Below are 8,543 nucleotides of genomic sequence, written 5' to 3'. Positions count from 1 at the left end.
AAGAGTACGTAGCCGAGGCGGCACTGGTCTTCTCAGATATCTTCGCGCGTTTGATGCATACCTTCTCCAAACTCCGGTTGCATCCTTTAGCTGTGCTCTTAGCACTGGGTCTATCACCGAAGCAAACTGGAGAGAGCCTAGTACCCTCTCCTGTTCGCGTCTTGATATCCTTTCGGAATCTAGAAGTCTCTAGACAGAGCCCGCTATCTCCTTCCTTTTCTTCATCGGGATGGAGAAACAGTGTGACAAAAGGTCCCAGTGGATTCCCAGCCACTGGAACTTTTGGGATGGAGAAAGTCGAGACTTTTTTCTGTTGATCTTGAAGCCTAGGTACTCTAGGAACTGGATCACCTGACTGGAAGCTTGCAAGCATTCGGTCTCGGATGCTGCCCACACCAGCCAGTCGTCCAGGTAGGCTACTACCTGAATTCCCTTTAGGCGTAATTGTTTGAGAGCTGCGCTCGCAAGCTTCGTGAAAATCCTCGTGGCTATGTTTAGCCCGAATGGCATGGCTCCGAAGGCGTATAGTCTCCGTTGTAGCCTGAACCCTAGGTAGGGGGAGAGTCGACGGCTGATTGGGATGTGCCAATAGGCGTCTGACAAGTCTATAGAGACTGAGTATGCCCTCTTGGGCAGTAAGGTCCTTATGTGTTGCAGTGTTAGCATTTTGAATTTGCAATTCACTATGAACTTGTTGAGTGGCGAAAAGTCCAGAATGACTCTGAGCTTTTCCGAGTCTTTCTTGGGAACACAAAACAGCCTCCCTTGGAATTTGATGGACTTCACCTTTCGGATCACCTTTTTCTCCAACAGTTCTTGAACGTACTCCTCCAGAACGGGGGTGGAGTGTTGGAAAAACCGAAGGCACGGGGGTGGAGTGCTGTACCAGCTCCAGCCCAGTCCATTCTTGAGTAGGCTGTGGGCCCAGGGATCGAAGGTCCAACGATCCCAAAATTTCATCAGTCTCCCTCCTACCGGTATCATTTCACTTGGACTGCCTTCCTGAGGTCTTGCCTCCCTGACCACAACCACCTCTGAATCCCCTTCCCCTTGAGGGGCGCCTAGACGAGCCTCTGGCTGCTCCTCTAGGCTTTGCTCGAAAGGAAGAAGACTGTCCTTCGAACGTTGGGGTGAATGCCGTGGACTGACCTGGCACAGCCTGGGGTACCCACTGAAAAGTGGTCGGGGTTTGTGCCACCATCTGGGGCACTGGAGGCAATGGCAATTGCAGTTGCTGTTGCTGTCTAAAAGGCTTGGCTGGCCGAGACGGTAGCCTAGTCCTCATATTCTTCCTCTTTGGTTGAGGACCCTCATCTGGGGAAGACTTTCTTTTGATAGCCAGGCCCCACTTCTGGAGAAGGTTTCTATTCTCCACGGCGGCCTTATCAACAACTTCTTTGACCACATCGGTAGGGAAAAGGTCTTTTCCCCAAATGTTGGAGGAGATTAACTTCCTTGGCTCGTGTCTCACCGTAGCCCCGGTGAACACGAACTCCCTGCAAGCTCTCCTTGCCTTGACGAAGCTATAAAGGTCCTTCGTCACTGTGGCTAGGTGAGACTTAGCCACCACCATGAACATTTCATGGACCTTGGGGTCACTTGCCATCGTCTCAAGAGTAGTCTGATGAGACATTGAGGCAGCCAGTCTTTCTTTTGTCTCGAACTCTCTTCGTAAAAGAGAGTCGGACAGCTTGGGGAGGTCCTCGCCGAATTGCCGTCCGGCAATATCAGCCTCCAACTTTCCCACTGAGAACGTCAGATGGACATCCTTCCAGTCTTTGTGGTCCATAGGCAGGGCCAGCGACAAGGGTTTACACTCCTCCAGGGAGGGGCAAGGCTTGCCGGCCTCGACTGCCTTTAGGACAGCCGCAAACCCTTTCTGTAAAAAGGGGAAGGCTCTAGCAGGAGAGGACACAAAAGAAGGGAGCTTCTTGCTCAATGCAGCTACCTTCGAGTTAGAGAAGCCCCTCTCCTTCATCGAGGATGAAAGTAGGGCTTGAGCCTTAGCGTGGTCCATAATTATGACCTCCTTCGGCTCTGTCTCCTCCCTTGAAGCCTGTTCTTTTCTCAGCCGGACATAGCAGTCCGGATATGATGCCTTGCTGGGCCAGAATTCCACCTCCTCTAGGGGAACTGAACCCAGCTTATCCGAGATGACGATCTTTCCAGTCGTCATCGGCATGTGCTCAGCATACCTCCATGGGTTAGCATCTGAGCATAAGGGAAGGTCTTTCACATTGAGCCTTTTCCGGGGCCCATGTGATTCTGCCAGGGACTGCATCCGCAGTTCCATAGCAGCCGCCTTCTCCTGATTCTCCTTCTGCATTTGTTGGATCATTCCAACAATCGAAGAGAAGGCCTGTCCCAGTTCTACTGGGAGACCGGCCGATGTTGAAGGAATAGGCTCCGGAATCTGAACCGGAGTAGCCGACACCTCGTCGACCTCATCCTCTACGACGTCCGGGGTTTGAACTTCATCCTGACCTTCTGCCAGGAGGTCTTGTTCCAAACGCTTGTCCACGTCAGACATCCTATCATCTAACTGGATATCTTGCATCGCGACTGCGACTTCAACGTCCACCTGGACCTGATCTTGGGGGATCTCCTCTTGAGGCTGGGGAATCACTGCATCAGCTGATGCCTTGGGAAAAAGATACGCCCTCATCTTCTCACTTGGAAGATAAGGGCCAGAGGTGTTCTTTTGGAAGCCCCTTACCCAGGTACGAAGCTTCTCCCTTGCTATATCCCTTGATTCCGCCGTCCTAGGGGAATCAAAAGCCTCAGTAATCAGGTTAGTGCATACAGTACATACCTGAGGGTCCCAATACTGGAGATCATCCTTGGAGACAGCGCATGCTGCGTGTCTCCTACAACACTCATGTCCGCAGAGGTTCTTGCTGCGGACGTTGCAGAAAACATTTCCGCACTTCGGAGGGTCCTCCTGTAAAGAGAAGAAATTTCCATGAGTATCAAGTGAACTATGTATCACTGGATATGCATAGTATAGCATAACAATTCATAAAGGAAAGACACACACTTGTGTTTCCCTCACAACCCATTGTTGCAGCCTTCCAGATAATAAAATCAAATGGTTAATCTCCTCTAGAGTAATCAATGCAAGGTTTCCAGAGGAAACAGGTGGAGCTCACACCTAAGCAATGATTTTAAAATCCTGGATAATAGACAGGAAAGAACTTAGCTTCCTATCTGTAGGGCAACAGCAAAGGGATGTGCAAGAAAACACAATAGTGTTAGAAGACACAGTGCTGTACCAAAACCCTTACCATAGTTTTCTTCTTACTGTATATGTTATACTGAAGAATACTAGTACAGTATAGGGGGATGCGTGCCGGCCGGCAAGTCTAGCTTTAAAGTATACTACTTAACAGCTATAAGGCGGCAGCACTCTGGTTCAAATGCATGTGCCAGTCGGCAGCAACTGCCGGCCGGCAACAGCCAATGTCGGCCGGCAATGGCTGCCGGCCAGTAACTACACAAGGTAGTACCCAGCTGCCGGCCACACTCTTGGTGACCGGCAGACAAGAGCTGACATAAGCCGGCCGGCAAAGGTACAAGACCGAGGCCAGCCGGCAGCAAAAGAACCAGAGGACTACACCTGCCCGGCTGCCGGCCTCATAGGCCGGCAGCCGGGTCGGGTACAGCACTAGAAGAAAAATAGAATGGATGCCGGGATAAGAGTGTACACAACCTCCAAGCCCGGCAACCGAAAGAGTGCATATAAGGAAGGGGAGAAACTAATTCAGGCTTCCTGACCAATGCCGTCTGGCTCTACAGGCAGGCATGGATGAGGGACCAAGAGAGGTCCGGACAGCACTCGAAAACATAAGACCCTTGCCGGCTGGCAGCTCTGCCGGCCGGCAAGGGGCTGAGTCAATTCCACATCCTAACCTATACTAGGTCCAGATGTAGAATGACGTACAGTACAGTAATGGCTAGGCCATTATGGAGAAAGAGGGGGAAGGGACAAGAGGGTCCTACCAACCTTGCTTTAGTGACAGATCACCCGCAGCCAAGAAACTTATCTTAGCCTAAGGGAGATCTAAGGGGGAAGGCCAGCAATACTTGCCAGCTCCCAGAGCACCAAAGCAAGGAAGGTGTTGCTACTCCCAGGGAAAGAAACTTATCCTCCCCCGAGAACAGCAACAAGGACTAGTCTGGTAGATCACAAAAAAAGGAATCATATCCACAGAAACCTTCGGTAGTGACCTAAGGGGGCTAAGCTCCCTTTGTCTGTGTCAGGCCAGCGAGGGGGACTCTGCCCCAAGCCAGACAACACAGACTCAGACTAAAAAACTCTGTTGTTCTGTCCCTCTTTGAACTATACTACAGGAACAGGAAGGTACAGTAACACCCCAGTATAGTTTTATCGAAAATAAATTTGGAAAAAACCACTTAGGGATAAGCCCAAGGCTTAAACAGAGGGAAAGGGATTGCATACCTTCTCCGAAGAAAAGAAAGCAACCGGGGAGAATGATAAAGTATACTAAGGCTCCATAAGCAACTAGCCTAGGCACCAAGAGAATCGATTACCTAAATCACCGAAACTCACTCATATACTATCTTGGAAATATTCCACACAGTCTTAAATGTATAAAATATAGCCTAAAGCTTCAATAAAATTTTTATTACACTTGGAAAAACCAAAATCATGCATGAAGTACTAGGACCAAACGACTAGGCTACATGGCCTAGCGTAGGCCAGAATGGCGAATACTTTGCCAAATTAATACTATGCACGAAAGGAAATCCTATGTAATGCTAAATAGCTAAAATTTATTAAAGCAAAACAACCAGGAATGTCGCTCTGACTAACTAAATTTATACCTAGCGAGCGACAGCGTCCAGGACGCCTCTGGTAGGCTACGGCTCTTGTATCAAAGATTAATCCTACTAATCACTCAAAATTTTACCAAGAGCCTACATTTATACATAAAAGACATTATACTTAACTTATCAGAGGCCGATGAAGATGGAGAAGCCATGAAAAAGTAGAATAAATCCAAGATTTGCGAGAAACACAGGAAAAAACACCGAGTTGTTAAGCTACGCAAAAAGGAATGCAGATGGCGCCAGGATTGGCGCCAGGCACGCATACGAATCGGAGGATAAGGAAGCCTTGGGAGCGGCTCCCCTTTTTCTTTCCCGAATTCGTTTCTTGCCAATCCCTCTTACGAGACGAAATCTCTGTCTAGGATGCAGATTGCCATGTGGCGTGTCAAGAATACGTCCTCTGATATGTCGCGATATCCCTTTCACGAGGGATACTCGCTCCAGGAGTTAGAATTCTGGTACCTTAAGGTAAATTCTCTGGGAATATCGCCGTAGTTGTAATATACCCTAGGAAGCTACCCTATAGGAACTTCCATCAGGACGACATGGCTTGAGCCCAAAAATAAATATATTCTATATAAATCACAACACTTTGAAAGAATTACACAATGATAATATAATTCACAGGAAAAAAAATCCAATCTGAACAAAACTTAGATTGAGACAAAAATGTTATGATCCGAAAATTATATAAAAACTTGACTTGAATTAGTATATCTATATCAACCTTAGTCTAAGAATAGAAATCATGCAATGAAATATTATACAAAAGCTTGAAATAAATCTGAATAATACAATGTTCACGTTTGACTCTTGATGAGTAATAGACAACCAGATAATGTTAAAAAATCTATACTTTCTATAGGGTCGTTTACAAAAACGTTATACATTGCCAACACCCACCCTAATACAATGAATTCAAAATCACCATTTTGTCTTGTGTATCTGTTCGACACACAATTAGCTTTGGGGCACAGAGTCACTTAGTGCAGGACACACTAACATACTGAACACTCAAAAACAATGCACTGGGTTACGTTCGGAAATGAAAGGGAGAGGGGAAAGAGGCTATGTTTAGGCTGCAGTTCTATCTCGATCTCTATATCCATCTAACTCGAACCTAACCTTGGGTCACCTTTATATGAAATCTAACTGCTTCCAGAAGGTTCCAAGATCGAGGTCTGGTAGCGTGGAGGCCTATGCCAAGCGTCAAAGTGGCCAAATATTACTATCACAGACGCTACTCACGCCGTGCCAGATGGCTCTCACAGTCTGCTAGCTACGCCCACCATTTGTCCCCGAAATAGAAAAAAAGATAACCTTCTCTCACCAGGCTTTCGCAATGCTTCCAAAGCACATGGTTGAGAATCTTTTAAAGCACTTGTTCTGGATATTCTCTTTCAAACATGACGCAGTACATCATAAAATGTAAAAGAACATTACTTGAACCCTTGTTCACATCTCGCGCGAATCCTACAACACTTCAAAATAGACTACACAAGACTTCGTTGCAAACACACATGAAATAAAAAGTTAATTCTTAAAAATTATGTAATTTCAAATATGCTAACTTGAATAAAAAATACAATGAAACTCACGACGAAAGTCTTACATAATTTATATAAAATACTTATTTCTACATGAGATGGGCTTATTTTACGGGCTGGGTATCATCTCTCCAATGCACAAATGAAAACAATAAATAAAATATAGATAAAATGATTAATAAACTACGGTATTAACTCTAAACTAGACCAAAAGGTTATTATTTCGGGTTTGTATCCATCAATTCGGCCCGAGATAAATGATCTGCAACTACGTTATCTTTACCTGATATATGTTTCACATTAATACAATACGGTTGCAAACATAATGACCACCAAGTTAACCTTTGATTATTATTTTTCATTTTATTCACAAAAGTTAAAGGATTAAAATCCGAGTACAGTAGTACCTCGATATACGAGTGTCCCAACATGCGAGAAATTTGAGATACTAGGTGGCAGAGTGTGCTATAGGCTGATCACGAGGACAGCATCGCTCGCTCTTTCCCATCGGATCTCCGTTGCGTAAAGTTATCTCCGAGCATCGGCGTTAGTGTTTGCATTTTTTACGTGTTTTTTGCGTTAATCAGTACAGAATTAAGTGAATAAGCAATGGGTCCAAAGCAAACGATTGCAAACAAGGTTAGTGAAAAGAAAAAGCGCATGATGACGCTCGAGTTAAAGCATGAAATAATGAAAAAACATGAGTGGTGTACAGCTGACTGAGCTGGCTCTCCAGTGTGAGAGGAGTACATCAACAATATGTACTATCCTCAAGCAGAAGGATGCTATAAAGAAGGAAATCAGAGACACAATAGTGAAGTGGCTGGAGTTTTCTGATTTTATGGAAAGAGGCACCTGGACAAGTTGGCGTGTGGTCGTGCGTTAGCCTTTTGTGACGACACTTGTGTATGTCATTTTCGTAACATTTTGAAGTGGAGACAAAAGCAAACATCCCTAGATAGGTTCCTTTTAAAAAGGCCAGCAAAAAGTGAAGGTGAAAGCAAGTCAAAAAGCGAGGCAAAAAGAGCCAAGCTGGAAGAAGAAAAGTAAAAATATGAAAATGAAAACAAAATTAGAATTAAGTTTAGTGTATCATAAAATTAACATTTATTTTTAAATGTTTATTTAAGTTAGATTTAAAGTCTAAGTTATGTTACGTAGTGTTACAAAAGTGTAGCGTACCAAACATTTTTTTTGTCAAGTCTCTCTCCTAGCCTTTCTCTCTCCCTCCTCCTCCGCACACACCACCGTTAGCCACTACCGTCTGTCTCGGAAGTAAGAACTCCATAATAGTGTCACATTTTATTGTAGATCATGACCAGTATATAGGTATTTGTTATTTTGTGAGCGTAGGTTGTGAATTAGAACAATTAAAAACATGTTTTTCCACTGTAATATACTGTTTTTAGGTGTTTTTTCAGAGGGTGGGAACGGATTAATTTTTTTTTTAGTTATTTTATATGGGAAAAATTGATCCGAGATACGAGCTAATTGACATGCGAACTCTGGTCCCAGAACACATTAAGCTCGTATCTCAAGGTATTACTGTACAATGTAATCTCATTTTGTGGTCGATTTACGTAAATTTAAAGACTTGTTCATCGCTGCGATCAGCGCCAGCAGTTTTGTTTCAACTGTCGAGTAGCCTCGTTGTTGCTTCTTCATCTTCGATAATATAAGACACACAGAATGAAGGATTCCTTCCTTATCTTCTTCCAATAAGACAGCTCCAATCCTGTTATCCTTTGCATCCACTTTGATAAGGAATTTCTCGGTGAAATCCAGAGCTTGAAGTGTCGGTTTCGAAGTTGAGCAACACCTGCCGTCCTACCGTAACCTTTCTGTTCGTACTTTTCATGCCAAACCTTTGATTCACTCGTCCTTGCCTCGTTTTCACGTCTTCTAAGCAAAATTTCCTTAACTCGCCGATTCCTTTTCTCAAATCCTTGACATGTCATTCGTCCATTTCCTCTCAATCCTTCCCTTTTCCTGCCAACATTTTCTCTGGTCCTTTGCTGAAGGGTCCTGCAACCTGCAATCTTACCAAACTTTTCCTTCATCTGTCCTTGACTTGTTGTCTTCATGCCTTCTAGGGAAAATTCTTTTATCTCGCAGATCCTTTTCCTCAAATTCTTGACATATTCT

The sequence above is a fragment of the Palaemon carinicauda genome, chromosome 11 (genome assembly GCF_036898095.1).
Source record: "Palaemon carinicauda isolate YSFRI2023 chromosome 11, ASM3689809v2, whole genome shotgun sequence".
In the NCBI taxonomy this organism is placed as follows: domain Eukaryota; kingdom Metazoa; phylum Arthropoda; class Malacostraca; order Decapoda; family Palaemonidae; genus Palaemon; species Palaemon carinicauda.
This window is presented reverse-complemented; position numbering follows the sequence as displayed.